The sequence below is a fragment of the Equus asinus genome, chromosome 10, assembly GCF_041296235.1.
Source record: "Equus asinus isolate D_3611 breed Donkey chromosome 10, EquAss-T2T_v2, whole genome shotgun sequence".
Taxonomy (NCBI): Eukaryota; Metazoa; Chordata; class Mammalia; order Perissodactyla; family Equidae; genus Equus; species Equus asinus.
This window is the reverse complement of record NC_091799.1, coordinates 36,713,005-36,732,613: the sequence shown is the minus strand read 5'-3', so window position 1 is coordinate 36,732,613 and position 19,609 is coordinate 36,713,005. Positions and strand designations below refer to the sequence as shown.

At 43.1% G+C, this 19,609-nt stretch overlaps 1 protein-coding gene across 12 annotated transcripts in view; it reads left to right on the top strand.

Moving 5' to 3' along the window:
• Window positions 1-19,609, top strand: part of ZNF462 (zinc finger protein 462) — a 140,790-nt gene that overhangs the window by 10,825 nt on the left and 110,356 nt on the right. Inside the window, exon 1 of one of the 12 annotated variants that reach the window (XM_070519080.1) lies at window positions 8,763-8,889. The exons of the other annotated variants lie outside the window; for them this stretch is intronic. The gene's annotated coding sequence lies outside the window, so the exon portion shown is untranslated. Of the gene's footprint in view, window positions 1-8,762; window positions 8,890-19,609 lie in introns of those variants that run through there. 12 annotated transcript variants of the gene reach the window in all.

Genomic DNA, 19,609 nt, shown 5'->3' with positions numbered 1-19,609 from the left:
ATATTTCTAAGGTATATTGATAAAACCCAGTGAACTGGAAGAAAATCAGTCTCTGTAAGTGGGTGGGTGTGTGTATGTGTGTGCAAGCAAGTATCTTGTGAGGCTCACATACTTATGAAGTTGGTGGCTTCGAGAGAAACATTAGCTGGGTGTTGGTGACCTATTAATCGATCATGAGAAAACAGAGGGGAGAGCAGATAATGCTAGAAGAAAATTCCTCTTCTTGTGTGATATGCCAAGACATCTGGCAGATGTTATGTTGGGCCCTAAGGAATGGACAGTTTAATTTTAGCCCTAGCAAGGAAATGGGAAGTTCTAAGCTCTTTTAATAGCACAAGTCTTAGTTTGGGGAAGGTTACTTAAAAAAATAAGAAAAGAAAAGAAAAGATGCATTTATTGTAATATGAAAGAACTCCAGGGAGCACCAAGATTAAGCTGAGGTTTTGGGGTGTTGGACAAAAATACTATTTCCCAAGTAGAAATTAACATAACCATCATTTAAAAGTTGGCTAACGGGGACGTCATAAATGATGAATATTAAGTACTTAATATTCACTAATCAGAACTTCTAATTGAGAAGCTGGTTGTTTCTATGCCTTAGAGACATTGTCTATTTCAAATCTCCCCCTCCCCCTACATTTTACTGAAGAGGAAACTGGCACAGAGACGTGAAGTGACTTGAACAAGGTCAGAAAGTTCAGTTGTAACAAAGCCAGGCCTAGAACTCAGGTCGGCTGACTCCCAACCCAGTGCCCTTTCGACTACCCCGCTGCCTAGGATTGTAGCGGTTTGTGAACCGCCAGTTCTCCTCCGCAGGGTGGGAGCTCTCTGTGAAACTCTGTGATCAGACACTAGCGGGACAGGAGTATTGATTTTTGTTAGTTGAATTTGACATATATTGGGGGGCATGATTTCTTTCATAGAAGTGATACGCTCCAGAGGCCAGTTTTATTTGTGTGACTTTCACTCAAGTTTTGGCTGCTGGGTTTGTGGCTGTGCTTTTCTTTTACTTGTCCTGTTCTCCTTGAGTTCTGTCATCCAGGACTTGGGAGTCCTTTTCAAATGCCCTTCTTTGGAAGTTTGTCTGGGTCTATTACAACTTGCAAAAGTACCCACAATTGGACTCTGAGGATCTGTTTTGCAACGTGGTGCAGATTTAAATTGGCTTCTTTCAGAGATGCCATTTTGTAATAGCGATGAATGGCCAAGACAGTGAAATCCAGTCTAAAACAATTACTGGTGATTTTCCAGTTGTTCTGGATTCATCCAAAAATGTGCCCTCCATGTAACTTCTTGGAGGCCAGTTCTCTCTTGCAGACCAATGGCTGGCTATCTCCCATTCCCCAACATACACATGTTATCCTTAAAATGACTTTGACAACACAGGCCGCATTTAACCATGAGAGAGAGATGAGACAGTGCATTAGGAAGGATGAAATGGGTTTCCATTTCTGACTCCTCTTGGACAAGTGAAAGTAATTTTGTAAAGAAGAAGAGTGATGTTTGGAAGTTTCCACATTTTCTAAGCTTCTTCCAAACGAAAGCATAAATTCTAAATCCAGGAGGCTGTCTAGAGAAGGTAGGGCTGGATGTGGACTTCTGGCAGAAACACAGTTAACGCTATAAACAGTTGAACCTCAGTGTGGCACTCCTCCAAATGAGTTGACTGTCGAAAATAAAATGTTCCAGAAGAACTGGGAGAACAGGAAAGAAGTTAAAACAGCATGGTTTGCATGCCAGTACTGAAGGAAGAAAAAAAAAACTCTGGGGGGCGGTGCATCGGAGAGAAGATAATCCTAAATTGAACTGTCTCCTGGATTTCAAAGACCTAGCAGGAGAAGTTTCCGAGTGAGGGAAAAAGGATTTTTATGAATTTAGTTGTATGTGCAGTTTACAAGGAAGCTCTTTTGAATCTTCTGTCCCCTTGAACTTTGTATCTGCAGAGCTGCACTCACTGATAACTAGAGCGTCAATTGGAAGCGCTTCAGATTTACGTTTTCTGCTTGGAAATAGTATCATAAAATTTATCTACTTTCTAAGGGCTCGTGCGCTTATCAGTGGAAGCATACATAAGATTTTTAGTCTTTGGATGGGTGGCCCCAACACAAAGTTGGGTTTTTCAGGGCTTAGAAAGTCAACAGGTAGCGTGGTGTCCGAGAGGGACCAGTACGGTCACCTGTAGGTGCGTTGTCTTTTAATTCTGGTGAGCAATTACTTGGTGTCTTCAAAGCATTCTTGCCTAATTCCTAGCTGGAGACATTTTTTCTTGAGTTATTCTTGGAGAGAGGGTTTCTTTGTGTGCCAGGTCATGAGTATTTCGGTATTGATTTCCTTGCTTTCATGTGTTTGCTTGTTCAGTTCACTGCATGTGGCTTCTGGATATTAATAAAATACTTCTGCTGTGCCTGGCCACATCTTGCCCCCAACTTCATTGAAAGAGCACAGCCCGCTCTTGGGGGTGAAGGGAAGGTTGGTAGGTACATATTTGTCCAAAAAATAAACACTGGAAGACAAAGACTGCTTAATTCAGAAAGTTACTTGCCAGGCTTTCGAGTAGACTTTTTCACAAAGATCAGGCAAGGAAAGATGGGGAAGGGTCTCCTAGGAACCAATGGATCCTGATTCAAATGTTGTAGGATCGCTTAATAGGAAATTAAGCGTTTGTCCAAGATGAGTAAGCAAAGACTTACCTTTGGATTCAGATTGGTTTGAGCACAAAAGGAGCTGGAGGCCCAGGCGAGACAACTGTGTCAGAAGTAATTAAGCCCAGGATTTGTGGAGAGGCTTATCTGCCACAGAGCCCAGCTGGGGAAGGCCAAACTCGCTCCCTAAGCCCTTGTCTGGCCAGTTGAACCAGAACACAAGCTAAGGCCTTCAAATTTCGGAATTCTTCTCTTCCCTGTTCAGATTTAAGAAGGTCAAGTCGTTATTCTTCAGTTTTGCTCATGTCAGCTGAGTGTTTCTTTCTTGAGCTGGGAAATGCCAGAGGCAGGGGGGTTAGGAGCCTGATTTCCTCTGAGGGAACAGTCTCCCTTTTGACACTACAAATATGCCTCTAACATTGTCCTTATTACTCAGAAAATAATTGTGCAGTGGCACAATGTGGGATCCTTGAGAGATGTTTGCTGCACAAAGGTTCCGGTACTCACCTGCAGATTAAGAAATGGGTTTCTAAACCGGCTCATTTCTATTGCTAATGAAAAGCTTTGGAAGGCACCTGTGAATTCGAGCTCCAGCTGCTCTCATGGTAGGAGAAGTTAGGCCTTGAAAGGATGCACGGATTAGCCCGTCAGAAAAGCAAACAGGAGCATCAGCACAAGTAGAAAATAGACAGGGTTGTTAAGCTAACAGAAAAGTAGGCTAAAGCATTGCCATAATTATGTAGTAGAAATTTGCTGGGGAGGAGAGACTGCTGGGATGGGAGAAGGAAAGGAAGGAGAAGTGAGGCAGGGGGATGATTGACAGGTCAAAATAGAAGAGATCTGTTCATTGGGAAGAGTCTCCAGGAAGAAGAAAGGCATTGCTTTTAAGAAAACGATAAGCAAGTGGAAAAAGACCTTGTAATTTGGTACCTGTTGCATGTGAAATATGAAGACCAGTGCTCAGACCCACATTCTTTGGTCAGCCCTTCTTGTGAAAAATGGAACTGGGCTTGGAAGACAATTTCTGTGACTTCAGGGTTACAGATACAGCCCTTCAATAAAGGGCAGGTGGAAACTTGAAGGAACTGGTTAAGTAGGCCTTGGTGGCGATTTTCCTGGAAAATGAAGTAGAGAATAGAGCACAGTAGAGAATAGCTGCATTATTAATGGGCAGAAAATGTGATAGTCCTCTCTAAAGCTCTCCATAGAGCTCCTCTCCCTACGCAGTGGGTGTGAGAAGAAACGAAGAACAAAGGCATGCTGATTTCAGAAGGGAAAGGAGTGGACCATGATAACTACCGGGTGTCCATTCGGGGATGAAGCCATTGCTTGAGCTGGGCATCACAGGCTGATCTTTCAGTCCAATCCTGGCATTTTAAAATCCAAAAGAAGGCCATTGTGGTCCAGAATGTTTAGCCATTCTAATCCTTAATTCCGTCATCCCTCTGTGTTGTGACCAATTAGTCAGCAGTTGAGCATCAGTCACTCAACCCAGATTGGACCTGATCTAGGAGTCTTTCATGTGGGGTAAAATTTGAATGCTGGCTTATAGACCGAAGATGGCCAAAGTAGATCCCAGCTAAAGAATATGTAAAGATTTCGGTAACAAGTGTGTATCACTCAGAAACTTTTCTCTTCAATGGTTTCTAGCTTAAATTGTCTTCTCTGAAGACTGTTAATAATAGTGACCACTGGGCAGGGGATCTGTCTGGAAGAGACCATTTTCATTTGATGGTCAGAGTTCAGCTGCAAGCACTTCTCCCCCTTCTGCTGCCAATACTGTCCTTTCTGATATTGGGTAAGCCTACTGTCTATAAGCAGAATAAATATGATTGCTTCATCCGAAAATCCTGCCAACTCCTCTACAGAGTGGGAATATCACATAGTCCTTCAGCAGAATGCTCTTTCCCCTCCTGGGGTGACTCATAGTTAATATGAATGCTAGGTAACGTTTGTTTAACATTTCATATGAACCAGGGACTGTTCATATGGTAGAGAAAACTGAAGTTTGGGGAGGTAGAGTAGTTTACCCAAAGTTGTGGAGTTACGACGTGGGAGAGCCAGGATTCGCACACAGGGGGACCACCTCCTGGCTCTGGACTGGTGGGAACTGGCCTTGATTATTACTTAATATGTTAATAGCTTATGTTCCCCATGGTTTCTCTCTTTCAGTTGCTTCTGCCAGGAGTGTATCCTGGTGTTCTGGAAGGAAATCTGAGCATAATGGAAAATTAATTGTAATCTATTAGTTGATATGAGGGATAGAACTTATTGTAATAGCTTGACTAGTGTGTTTAACTAGAATACCCTCTTTTTGTTCTTCTGAGTTATAGAGGAGATGGTGGGAAAAAAAGACAAGAGACCATGTGGGAGAAACGTAGAGAATAAATATTTTTAAATTGTACCTGTATCCAGCTCAGTAGTGTAAAGTAGTTGTCCACGTGGATATTTTAAAAGAGCACCTACCTATGATGGCAGAAAGATAAGCTCTATGACTTTTTTTAATTAGAGACGGTATCTTCCGTTTTTCCTTCTTGGGGCCACTTTTGAAAGTCTCAGTGTCCTATATTGGCTCTGGTTACTGTAAGCACAAGAAATGTTTTCAAAAGCCACACACACATTTTTGAAAGTTAGTTCCACCGTCTAATGGCCATTTTTGGAAAATAGTGCAGATATTCTTCAGAACATGGGTGCCAGTGTCCCCACGTCCTTTACTGATCACCGTGTCCTCTGTTTAGATCACGGAGACGTGATGAATGTTGTGGTTTTATTTGCCCCTCCCTGAAACATCACAGTACAGTAAGAAGGCTGCTGTTCATGGATGACCACAAATGTCCTTAATAGAGTAATAAGCTGTACTGAGGGAGATGGGGCAGATCCAAATGTCCCTAAGATCTCCGGGACAGTAGCTTTGCCGTCAGACAGGTGGTCGGACATTAAATGCTGAGCAGACTCTAACTTTGAAGCAACTAGTGGTGGTTTTGTAAAATCTTAACCCTGCTGTGGATCTGTTCAGGTGATCTCCTGTCCCCAGACAGACTCACACCCAAAACCTTTGTAGGAAGCCTGTGTCCTGTTTGCAAAATGTACTAGAAGAGGCCAGCAAGTCACCCATTTTTACCTGTTGTCTGTATGATTGTCTACCAAAATTATTAAGACCGTTGTTTTCTTAGTAAAGGCCTTTGATGGGAAAAAGGCTCAGAGAAAATAACTACGTAGTCGAAGAGAGTAAAATTGAACTATACCAAAGCATGCACTTCTCCAGGGGGAATTTCTGTTTAAGAGCAATAGGGCAGTGCTCAGCCTTAGGTAGCGTAAACTGTGACCCTAATCACTAGTGCTCAGCCATCAAAGATGCTCCCTCAGACCAGCCTGTCTCAAAGACCGGTCCAAAGAAAATCCAGGCTGCTCTCAGGAGATTTGTAGAAAGTGAAGGTGAATCGGGTCAATGTATCTTTGTGGGTGCAGTGACATCCAAGTGGGAACTGGACATTGAATTTGAGAACACACTCAACATGAGAGGCGAGGCAGGAGAGGGAGCCTTGGAGCGTGACCAAGGAGGGGAATGTACAAAGTTTATGTATTTAGGCCTGCTGGAGGGATCCTCCCTTATGCTGGAAAAAAAAAAAAAAGGAAAATCACCTCCTCAAAGACAATTCCATTGTAATGTGAAAAAGCACATTGTATGGATCCCATAACATAGCAGGCTTTGAAGAAAGCAGAATTGTATCCTTCACTGGCGCGGAAGTTCTCATCATTCATGTCCTTTCCCATGGCTCTGACTCTAATTAGTCATTTTGGGGGGCTGAGCAGGGAAGTGGTGTTGAGGAAGAGATGGATGCCAGCTGTCCCTGAAATTCCTTCCTACCCCTAGTTGACTCCTCGGAAGTCTTTGAGCACCTCACCCATTCTTTTTCTGACCAGTCGCTGTAGCTTGTTAAGAATGAATGAACATCACCCATAGGTCCTGAAATTAGCAAGTGTTAAATGTTATGTGATTATTAGGGGAAAAACAAGATAATCGAATCAGTGGGCTTAATTAGGTTGTGATTGCCCAGTTGCTGCTTCATGATAATTATATTCAAAAGCCCGTTTCTAGACGTCAACTACAATTATCAAAATTGACCCCAGCACAGGTAAGTGGTGGCGATTTTATTGGACGCAGCTTTTGAACAGTGACTTTCCAAGGTTTCTAGTATGTTCTTCCCTCTTCCTTCGTCCCTTCTTGCCACCTTCCCATCCTCTTTTCCCCATTTCGGTAGAAAGGACGGTAGCAATATTATTTTGTCTATGGCCATGCACGTATTGTGTAGTTTATGTTGTTGTCTACAGAAAAATAAATCCTTAAATTTTTAAGAGTCAAATATGACTGAAAAGGATTAATAAAGCAGCAAATGGGAATCTTGAGGCATAAAAATCCAAAATTGGCTAGATTGTTTTCCTCAGCACATGAAACCTGTTCAGTAGATTTAATGTGATTCATCTGAATAGATCTTTTACTTTATAAGGCATAGTCTTAAAATGAAAGAGAGAGTCGTCTGTGTTTAGGATATGGCATTATCAACATGATCGTGGAGGTGTGAGGAATAGAGAGTGAGAGCTTTTAATTTTATATTACCTCCTCCTTTACCCCAAATTCATGACATTTGGCGCCCGTGTATTCTAGTAGAAAAAGAACATGTCGTTGCTGGGGACATTGTTGACTGTTTATATCTCAAATGAAGACGATGATTTCTAGGAAATACGAACAACCGCCTGTATCAGAAGTGGGTATGTCAGTGTGACGCCGTAAATCACTGGGCCAGGTTGTCGCTTGGCGGCCTTCCCTTTGTGACATGCAGTTGTATGGGGAAATAATGCACTTAAAATTTGTACACCATGGGTAAACTTCAATGCAGTGGAGCTGTCTGAAGAATAACTAGGAACTTGGCTACTGTATAAATGGATGTGTGTGTGTGTGTGTGTGTGTATGTATATATGAATATGTAAATATATATGTACTTATGTATCTATATATATAAATATGTATGTGTATATATGTTCTCTCTGGGAAAAGCTGCTTATTTTTGCTGAAACATCAGGAGGGCAAATTTCTCAGAATTTCTGGGTGAACATGCAGTTCTTTGAACAAGTGTCGTCATTGAGGAAAAAAAAAGTGGTGTGTAGTGGATAGGGCATACTGTTCGGGATTGCACAAACACAGGATGAAATTTGTCTCCATCCCTTCCTAGCTGTGTGACCTTGAATAAGTCACTTAACCTCTCTGTTCTCACGAATTTCTACCCAACAAAATGGAGACTCTGAAGAACTGACATAAGGACTAAAAAATATTATATGTGTAAGAGTCCTGGTTCATCATGGGCCCTCGAAAAATGGTAGTTTCTTCCTTCCTCACTGATAGAGAAACTGAGGTAGAGATCTTCTCCCAGGGCTTTGCCAGATGGGAATTATTTTGTCCTTGGTCTTGAACTCGGCTTTTTGAATCCTGCCTCATTAATTTTGTGCCGTGTCTGCCTTAAGTGATGGGCGGTCCTCATTGCTGTTGGCCACTCACAGGTGGGCTTTTCCAGATGGTGAGCTGCTGGTCTGCCTGCCTGTGGACCACGCTGCGCCCCATATCTGTGTGTGTCCGATCAGCAGGGATCTGTGAACTGCCCAAGGATGCTGCCTTGTCTTCTTGGAAAAGTGCATCCACCTGCTGACAAAGCCTGTCCCAGCCTTGCAAAGCTGTTCCCTGGAGTGTTGAGGGGGAACAATTTTGAATCGATGTGAACTTCTAGGAGCTTTTGGGAAGAAAGATGCTCTTACTGTTCTGAGTGTTTGGCGTCATTCTGGCAAATATAATTTGTCTAAGAAAATTGTGCTTCTTGCAGTGAAAGTACCGGCTCTGCTGTTTTCTATGAGGATCGGATGCTTCTTTGTGGCTGCGCTCAGGATAGCTCTGAGGACTGTCCTGCGGCCTTGCTTAGAATTGCGTTGGTCTTCTCTGTGCAAATGTTTATTTCAATAGTCCGAGTCTCCTTGGTCTTACTAACGTACTGTAATATCAGATGCTTTGAGATCTGAGGAGTAAGGAGGCTAATTTTAGAGTGCCTTCAGCGTAGATGATATTTCAAAATGTGGACTGGTGATGGGAGGGCCTGACAGAACTCACCTAACCCTGTTTGCTCCAAGTCAGAAGAGCAGCCATCGCCGGCCTCCTTGGGGGCAGCCTGAGGTGGCGGTGGTGGTGACGTTGGTGGCAAAGGTGAGGAGCACGTGAGTGATTCTTTGGGAAAACAGCGTAGTGAGTTTTCACCTTTAAGAGGTGAAAGTCTACCCAGGAAGAACTTATTTGTTTTGACACTGAAAATTTCCAGAGAGACGGAGGTATCAATGAAATGTATTTTTTTAATTATAAAAAAGTTTTGTCGCCACTTGAAAATTGTGTCCAGAGATATTTGAGGAGAGAAAAAAAGACCATGCATTTATTCATGAATGTTCGGATCTCTAGGAGGATCTCAAGTGAGAGATTTTTTTGGTCTCGAAGGTGGACCCCAGAAGTAGAGGAGTGGAGGTGTACCCATGTGTGGTCGTGGTTATTGTGATGTGGAATGCCCTCAATATAATAAGAAATTCGAGGAGAAACAGCAGGAGCTGAAACTCGGACTTCTGAGGATGCCCGAAAAGCTCTGGGAGTAGAAAGATTTTTCCAATTTCTTTGAGCTTAGATAAGGGATACTTGTGGGAATGCCCCCTCTACATGCGTTCCGTTCTTTTCAAGTTGGAGGATCCCTACTTATCTGTGACCACAAAGTAGTATAAAAGTGATTTGTTTCACTGGGGGAGAGTTCCTAATTTGCTCCTAGCCTCCAGTTTATGTTTATAACATGATTCTCTCTCTAGCGAAGGCTGAGAGGCATTACGGACGTAGAGCACCCAGCACCCGGCCAGGGACCCAATAAGTGGCCACCTCTGCAGTTCATTTGCAGTGGTCAGTTAGTGGCCCTGCAGTGCCTCTGGTGCACAGGGCGCGCTCCTTATCATTCATCTGCTGCCCGGCTTTGCACACCTAGTTAGCAGTTGTGGCACGGCCACAGAGTTGGAAAGAATTTAGTGTCTTCACTGTCCTAAAACGTGTTTTATAGATGCTGTTGTGTATAAGAAATATGTGCCCATTCATTCACCAAGCATTTATTGAGCGCCTTTTGAGTACCTGGCATGCTCCCCACCGGGTGCCTAGGTGGTTGAACTCAGGGCGTGTGGGATCTCTGTCAGTTGTGTTAGGCTCTTTGTTTTGGTAATTGGAGTGATTATGATGGAGATGGATGTCCTTAGCCACATTTAAATAGCCTGGGGGGGGGGGGAGATGGTGAACTGTGGCTTAAGGCATTGAGAATGGATGCCTGTTTAGAGGCAGGCATTTCTGCGTCTTTGTGGGTATATATTTACAATATAATTCACTAACCATGTAGCCAGTGCTGCGGGGGTACGTAATCTGGCAGATCATTTAAATATTTACTCCAAAATATCTTGTTCTCTGTTGGTGTGAAATAGAGTTTCCAGTTATTTTTAGGTCATTTTCATCTTAGCAACCCTGTTGGAGATGAACCAGACACACTGCTGTACACTGTCCCCACATTTTGATAGAATTTAATAAAGTAAAGTTTAATGGTTTGGTCCCAAGAGGCAAGCAGACCATCTGGTTAGCAGAAGGTTAGGTCGAGTATTGTGTGGCTGCTGAGAGGGCCACAAACCAGCCCGGACGCTCTGGTAATATGTCCAGTTGCTGAATGCATGAAGCACTGAAATGGTGCTTTCAGGTCTGCCGAGCCAGCAGTTCTGTTACCACCGCTGTGACGCAGGAGATAATTCAGCTGGGCAAGCGGCAGCGTGGGGGTGGATCTCCAGTACAGGATGTGTAATGTCAACATGAAGGATTGGAGCTGGCAGAAGGAAGGGAAGCACTCATTTCATGCCAGTGCAGGAAGCCTAGAGAGATGCTTCCCGCCCCCCTTGCATCTTGTCCTCTTCTGGAGCTTTCCCATTATGTGTTAAATGATTACCTTGTGCATGGTCCATGGCAAAACTTCAGCTGATTTTCTGCCTCCTTTGGAACCTGTCAGCGTAAACAGTGAGCCACATTCCACACACATGGAGGGCGGGCAGAGGCAAGAGTGAGCCACACAGACTGGGAGGAGGAGAAAGGGCTTCGTCAGGCAGGAGCATCTTTGTGCTGGAGATGGAATCCCATTGTACGTCCCTTTGTGCTCAGCTTCGAGACCAGCCATCCGTTCAAAGGCTGCAATCATCTCGGAACATTGTGCCGCGGCTGTAGTCAGGAGAAGGCTTGAGGAGGTTCCCGTGATTCTGCAGGGGCTTAGCAATTACATAATTGCCATGTAACTGGAGAGAGCCATCAGGATTGTCTAGTTCGCCTGGAAAGAAAGCTTCTACAATTTGAGGGGTAGATTGTTTTTCCTTGTTAAACTTGAAAGCTGATGAGCAAGTACATCCAGCCACCGGCTGGAACCGGGTCCTCTCACTGGCATGAGAGGGGAGGAAATTCACAAGTACTCTTGGCTGGACATTCGGTGGACTTCACAGCTGTGTTAAAGGGGGAGAGAGAGAGAGCGCACAACTCACTGACTTGGAAAAGTGGATTCTTATATCAGTTGAACATGATACCTGACATTTCTAATATCTGAGATTACATCCTGTATGCATGCGAGGCATGGAGTATTCCAGAGCTTTCCTAGGAATGGGACCAACGGAGTTGTACTTGATCACCAAGAGCCCTCTTGATTTCTGCTGCCTGCTCAGGAGGATTTTCACAGCCTCTCTCAAATGAATACTCTCAGATGCTGATCGGCGGAAGCACCGCAAGGCCTGACTGTCATCAAATGTTCCTAAATGCTGAAATTCTCAATGTCAGCCGTAGTGGAGTGCCTCAGCAGCCCGGGGGCTAGAGCAGGCTGGACAGGTTATCTGTGAAGACCTCATGGCGCAGGAATGAATTCCTTCTTTCAACCACCTGACCACTTGTTTTCCATCGTTGAGAAAATTTTGAGGTGGAATTGGTTAGAAGTAGGTGTGAGGGTTGCATTAAACTGGCAAGGAGTCCAGGCTCCGTTTCATGAGATATGAAGCTGTCCTCTAAAATTAGCCACATCTCCTAACCCAAGTGTGGGCTTTATGTTTGTTTATGTGAAGTAGCTCTGAATTTCAGCAATCCTGCCTTTCTGGAGCTGCCCGAGTAGAAAGAGTGGTTGTTGGGTGCGTTTTTATTAATGACATCTGTTTGGCCTTTCATAACTGTGATATTCATCCATATTTCTCTATTTAAATGTGTTTGTAGCCAGAATTTCAGTATAAGGGAAAATAAAACATTGTGCTTCCTTTCTGAATTAAAAAGGAATGGCCAGCTGGCAGTGTCAGGACCTGGACTCCCTAGATGGATTAGGTCCATGGGTTCCTAGACCTTTTACCTTTAGACCTCTGCTCTGCTCTGGACCTCCTGGGCTGATTGCTGAGGTTGACGGATGAACTAGTTATCTTTAAGAAGTTTGATTCCTGTGAAACAATGTTGAGGAGCTTTCAGGGAGCCAGCCCCTGTCAGTGCTGAGCTTTTATTTTGTAGCAATCTGGAGGGATATAGGATCACCCATGGTGACCCTAGCCTGCGTCATTCCAGGCAGGCCTTGGCATGCTCCAGCAGATGAGTAAGGACGAGGGCAATTGGCAGGAGGACTCGCTGAGTTCATCTTGCTTTGTATCTTAGAAACTGGCCTGACCTTGTTCCATCATCAGTGTTTGGGCACTCTGAGAAACACTAGACCATCTTTCAAGGGTTCTGGAGATTGTGTCAGGAGCAGCGCGCTCTCATTCTGGGAAGGAACACTTGACTCTAGCACTCATGGAGACCACATCTAAGGGAACCCTTTGCTATCAGGGTTGGGAGACCCGTGAAGACCTTGGCAGTGAAGGCCATGGTATGTTGTAGAAAGAACATAGACCTCATAGCCAGTGAGTAGCTGTGTGACCTTGAGTGAATGATTTAATCTGTGATCCTCAATTTCCTTAGCTGGGGGAAAAAATCTACTTTGTATGCTGCTTGTGGGGAATAAATAAGATCATGAATGTAAGTTTCTGGTGCAGAGCCTGACATATAGTGGGCACATAAAAAATATGAATTCCATTTTCTTGCATTCTTATGTTTTCATAAAAATACTTAGCCTAGGCAGAGCACTGTTAAAAAATGACTATCTGATTAGGAGTCAGAATATCCTTGAGTCCACAGGAAATCCCTGTTAGGGGCTCCTTGAAGCTTGAACTGGTGGGATTGCTAAACATTGAACTTCTTGGCTTTAGAGGCTGAGCAGTATCTTTTGTTATATGGTGACTTTTAAAAGCCATTGTGCTCCTCTATGAAACATGACTCCAAAATCTGGTAAAGGGGAAGAAGAGTACCTTAACCTCTGTTTTCAGTGTCTTGAACATTCTGTAATAGATTATTTATTAAATTCCTTAGATGAAGTTCTGGGTTTTTTTTTTTTGTTTTGACTATGGTTACACAACTCACTGCTTTCAAAGAAAAGCCTGACATTCCCCAAGAATAGCATGGCTGGGAGATATTTAGGTGCCCAGAATCCCAAAGCCTGCATGATATGAATGACTCTTACAAGCTTCTTTCCTTTGACCTTTAACCCAGTGTGCCATTCCTTATGTTGGTCCTCAATGAGGCCTTGTTGACTCTTTTCAGGGAAAAAGACCTTAGCTAGTTAAAATTTAGCCAAGTCAACTTTGAAGGCCAACCACTGGTTTGTCTCATGATCAATTACGGAATGGGACTAGACTAGAAGATACAGAAAGGCAGGCCCAGGGTCTCCCTTCTTCATCTCTCTATCATCAGTGCCTTGCACAGAGCCTAGGGCAGAGATCTCTAGTCAGTAGGTGTGTAAACCAAAATCCAGCACTTTTTAGAAGGTCATGTTGCACCTAAATATCTGTTCCCTAAATACACCTCAATTTCTGAAACTGAACATTATCCTTTAGTTTCTTCTAAGCAATGATTGCTATTCCAGATCTCATTAGCATACAGCATTCAACTTTAGTGGAGATTTGACCCTGACATTTTAATTTAAAAATAAGAGTCAATGTAAGTTCTTAATCAAGAGAAACTCCCAACTCTACAACCCATAGTAAATATATTTTGGAAGTCAGAATATCTAGATTGCAATCTAGGTTAAAGAAGCCTAGGAGACTTTGGTTCTTGAAGGATAATCTTTGAGGATGACAGTTTACTAGTATGATCCTGAATGAGTCTTCAGGGCATTGTAAAGTCAGATTTCATAGAATAGAGTCTGAAACATTGGAGAGGAAAAAATTCAAACGCAGGAATACTCAATGATTCAAGTCTGGCGGTTCTGGAGGAAACTCATTGGTAGTTTTATAAGAGAAAAGGAAAGACAGATCTTTTTCCAAGACTTTATTGGACCCATTAAGTCTAAATGGATTGTGGCGTGTATTTCATGGGATAAATTGGTGGTACGGAAACTTCAAGGAATATGGGGAAAAAAGTTAGAAAAAGAAAAGATGAGTAAATGTGTTTCCTATCAACTTAACAGAATTGAAGGGATGAAGCAATGGAACCAGGACAATGGTCATGTTCTTTGAAGATGGTCAAGCAGGTTCAGAAAAGCTGCTTCTTCACCTTTGACTTTAGTTCTTGAACATTTGAATGGAATGATTTAGACCATTGAAAGTCTAGTATGTGCAGAAGCCTTCTAGGTATGAGGTGACCTTGCAGAACTAAAGAAACCCATGGATACTGTTAGCTCCAACCTCACTGAAGGACACATTCTGAAGAGCCAGCTCATTAAGCCAGCTTTTGAAGGGTGTGCGCTGCAGAGCAGTTTCCTGTTATTTGGTTAATGGTTGACCTAGTTCTGTTGCCATATGCTTCCTGGAACGCATTCTAATATAAAGTATGTGTTAAAGCAAGACTAGGATAATAGCAGGAAAGTCACAGCCTCTCTGAAGGAGAGAGCATATCAAGGCTGGCCCAGTGAGGGTGGAATGGTGTATGGATGGAGAATGAAAAGGCTTTTCTCTTCATGGTCCTGTTTACTGATTCTGATTTTAATGCTCACATTTCATCCCAGCCTATTCTAAAGAATTGCATTTTCCCAAAGTACCTTGTACCTAAGGCCCGCATCATTAGTTCATGCTAGGCCAAGTTTGATGTTGAAGTACCCTGAGTAAAATGATTACTGCAAGGAAAGATTAGATTAGATTTGCCTAATGGCAGGTGATTTTATTTTTATATTATTATTTTTGTATTGCCAACACGGGATCAGTAAATCTTTTTGTCTAAAGTGTGGATGGAGTCCAGAGTCTAATACCAAGGCTCTTTGACGTATTTATCATTTTACCTGGAATCAGCAGCCTTGGCTTGTTCCTTTAGATGGACAGGGGAGCCCACACAACCATGGGGGCTGCTGAGCAAACTTTGCACCAGACACAGTGTTTATTTTTACAGCTTCAGAATTCCAAAGAATCCGTAGGGCTAGTCTGCTAATTGCTGGATATTTGGGTGGTAGTAGCGGAAGCTGTTCTGTTCTCTTCATTGCTCATAAAGAAAATGTTTGAGTAACTACAAGTGTGTGGGGTTGGGTGAGATGGGGTGTGGACAGTTCCTTTTAAATCTGTTTTTTAAAAATCACCATAATTGTGGTATGGGACAGTGATTTCCTAAACCAGGTGATTTTCAGACTCATTCTGAGAACTTGGAAACAAAAGGGAGGTTGTTAAAAATAGAGTTTTAGGTTCTACCACAGGAGAAGGATTCAGTAGGTCTAGGATGGGACGCTCGAATGTGTGTTCTTAGAAGCCAGATTTACGAACCACTGGCCTTGGGAATTCAGTGTCATTAGGCTGGTAAGGGAGGAAGAAACAGCTACTCTGTTTTAATGTCTCACATGCAGGAAGTAGGAAGAGGAAAAGAGATGCTGTCAGAACTTGATATTTGTAGCTGCTAATAATTTGAGCTGGGGAATACGCTTTCGTCTTTTCTTCCCCAGGAATTCAGTACCTCCAGGGCACCTTAAGGGTACAGTATACCAAGTGATTTAGGTTTGGGAAATGTCATCTTAGTGGCAGGCTACTTATTGTGCACTACCAGCACCATCCCCCACTGCCCCATCCCCTCCCTCTCAGCATGGAGGCAATGTTAGCAGAATATCTGTCATTCATCAGTTAAATTGGATGCAGGTTTTTCATAGCAATGTCTTTGGCAGAAACAAAGGGAAGTTACATTATGTTGATTTCTATATCTAAGGAAATTGGTGCTGATCCACCCAGTTAGCTTCTGGGTTTTTTGTTTTCCATTAACAATGAAGAGATGCACTTGTTGACCAAGGACTTGCTCCATCTGACTGCCCACCTGGCCTGTGTTAAAGTTACTGCCTCTGATAACGGGCCACAGCTAACTGACCCATTTGTGAACCAGAATGACCTTAACTCCAGGATCACCCTGATCTGGGGTCTAATAGTGTGCCTGGTAGATAAGTAGTTGATCTTCTATCTGTGGTTAGTGGATGAATGAATGACTGAACCAGCTAAGTAAATATTGCCCCCAAGAGATAAGAAGTGACTTGGAAAGAAGAAGATTCTGCTTCAAAGCAATGTGTGTGGTCAACGTAACCTTTTAAGGACGTTTTCTGCATTCATCTCAACAAAAAAGGAAAAGAACCCAGTTGGAAAATTTGACAGATCAGACACTTTGGCTTCCTGAGACAATACAAGGAAATTATTTCTTTTCTTTACGTGTTGTCTGTCTCCCAAACAATTGTCACCACTACTACCACAAAAAATCCTGCACACATTAAAGAGAGTGGCTACAGGACAAATACTGTTAAGGATATTTGATGTTCTTTCTCTATTCTTCCTTCGAACTTTAAAGGTCTCATAGGGAGTCCGTGAGAAGAATGTGGTTTTAGAAGTAGAAGACAAGAAACAGTTGAGTAGAAGGAAGCAAGTTGAGGAAACTTCTCTCATGGACAGTTATTTGTTTGTAACAGAAAACAGTGGTCATGGCTGAAGAACTCATGCTCATGTCCTTGGCATGCTGAGAAGCTCCAAGAATGGAAGACAGTCTCTTCAAAGTTATTTTGAGGACTTGGACACTACCTACTAGGCTTCTAATGCTTACCCAAGTTAAGAGGTTGAAGTACCTCCAAGGCCTTAAGTAGCAGCTGAACATGTGATCTTGTTAACCCCGAGATGTTGCTGAGAAGTGACTCAGATCACTGTGGCAAACGATCCTGTCCTGTGCCAGCTGCCCCAGCAGAAATCAGCATTAGGTCACCCTTTAGGCAGATGGTACAGAGCTCGTGCTAACAAAGGCTTTAGAACAAGGACAACTTGCATTGGCTCTCCTGCCCGTGGGACTCGTGTGAGGACTGTTTGGTGTTTTGGACCCATCTGATTCATAAGCGTTTCCAGTTCCTACCTCCACCCCCACCCCCTACCTTCACATAAACCACTTGGAGAGAAGGGGAGGATGCCAGAGGGAGTCATGAGTTCTCATAGTGATTTGCTCCTTGGACGTTTCTTCATCTAGATAGATGGAAGCTTTGTTTTCCCAAGGAAAAGGTAAAGTATGCTCCAAGTAGCCTAAAAAATGTGTGACGCCTATTTTGAATAAAATAACAGACTTGAATAGTTGGCGTTTTACTAAATAATAATCAAGAGGTAACTCATACCCAAGAACCTGGTCTGTTGGCTTTAGCATGAGAGGCGGTAGTTGCCTAATGACTCATTGAGCGTTACTGATTTAGCAGAGAAGAAAAATGAGAGATGGGTGGTAGGAAGGTGGTTGAGATGGTTACCTCACCCGACCACTCTTTAAACTTTCTCTGTCTTTCCATAAAAAATTCAAAATTATTTTAAAGCTTGAAATGTCTTTCTGTTCAACTGAGCGAATGTGCCGCCTATTTCGAAAGTTGATAATGACTCAAGGGTATCGAGCTCTGAGGATTCAAGCCACTGCATGTTGGCAATGATACTAAATCTCAGTTTTATAAATAAAATGCTGGGCTGCCGCCTTCAGCATCCAGACATAGTCTGAGAGTGCATTCTAAGTCATGATCCATGGGTCCACAGCAGCATCAGCCACAAAAACAGGAGAGAGGGTCCAGAAGGGAAGGAATTAGTGTCATCGGCGTTGAATGTAAAGTCGCTAGTTATACTCACAGAAATGAAATCCCAGGCTAGAATGGATCTGTGAAGTCATCCTGCCCAACCTCTTTGCTTTGCAGTTCTGGAAAGGCTAAAGTGATTTGTCCAAAGTCCACCGTGTAAGAAGTTAGTTAGAGAAGGCTGAAATGGAATTTCAGTTTCCTGCCTTGGCCATCTCTGCTGACTCCACTACAGCAGGGTTGGCAAATAGCTTCTATTTCTTGTGCCAATTTTGATTGATTGGTGGAGACTGCCTGGAGCTCCGCTTTGAGGATTCTGCGCCTTGTCTCAGCTTGTTGGAAAGGAGCGTGGAGATCAGGCAGAGAAGGCAGAAGTAGGCGGGCAAGGGTAAATGACAGGCGGTGGCACTCACCCACGATTGCTGTCCCTTCAGATTACGTGTTTTAAAATCATACGCTTTACTCCCTACCAAAACACTTCTTCAGTTCGTGTTCACGAAGACTTCCTATTTCCAATTGTTTTAAGTCCAAGAAGAGGATATTAGTCAGCACGGGACTCTCATTCAGAACAGCTTATCCAAGTGACTGAGCCAAGGTGACTAGGTTGTTAAGTAGCAATTTGAACCAATGATAGAGTTTTCACCATGATTTTTGTCAACTAGCCTGAAGAGCTCTCTTTCTGCATCGTTCATATGGTCTAACCTTGACATTGGTGAGGGATAGCTCAACTCCCTGTTTCACTACCACCTCCTTACCTGTTCTTACATGTTGTCCACAGTTTGCCTTTCATTGCCGGCATGCTCTATGGGACCTCCTAGACCATCTACTAAATCCCTTCCCTCTGTAGAAGGCTCAGAGAGGTCATAAACTTGCCCAGGGTCACACAGCGAAGTTCTGGAAGAGAACCAAGCTAGGAGCCTGGTGTCCTGACCATCACAGCTCCAAGATTTTTTCCTTGAAAGTTTCCTACCTGTTATAACACGTGATTTTGAAACTAGAAGGAACCTTGGAGATTATTTATTTAATCTCATTTTATGGCCAGAGAAATTGACTCCAAGAACATTTAAGGGACTTGTTCAAAGTAACTAAGTTGTTAAGGAGCACAAAAACTCCCCAGGTCTCGAGGAACAAAGCCAAATCCACAGTGTATATTTTTTTCCTTTACTTTCTTTTCTTTCTTTTAATGAGAAAAATGAACTGTGTATCACAAAATTCACAGAGAGCATATTGCTTTGCAACATATCAGAATCTGTAGATTTCATATAGTTAGAATGATGAAACTGATTCAAGAGGACTTTTTGGATTATCCTTTCATAGTTTATGTAGTACATTTAGAAGAAAAAATTTTGGTGGTAAATTGGCTTGTAATATGACCCTCACAAGGTTTTAAGTATAATTTCGGAACCCTTTCCGCTTCCAAAGATAATCTGTTGTGGGGACACCTGGGGTATAAATGCCTGGTGATCCAAAGTGTGCCATGAATTTGTGATGGTCTCGCAGAGTGGGCACATGAGGGTTGTTCTGTAGCTGCAGGATGTGGAGCACCCATCGCCAGAGCTCTGCTCTGCTTATCCTATGTACAAACAAAGTATGTGGGATAGTACTTTGCCCTGAATAGGGTCAGTGTTTGGTGGGGAGGGAGCTGTGTTTCACGGGCAGAGCGATCTGTTGTCCTCTAATTTGAGATGAATGCCACTGATAACCACATAGACAAGCCTGCTGTCGTTCCCCCTGCACTTGCAGCCGTGTGCTCCTCTTGGCTGGCCTGGAAAACAGAATTGAAGCTCT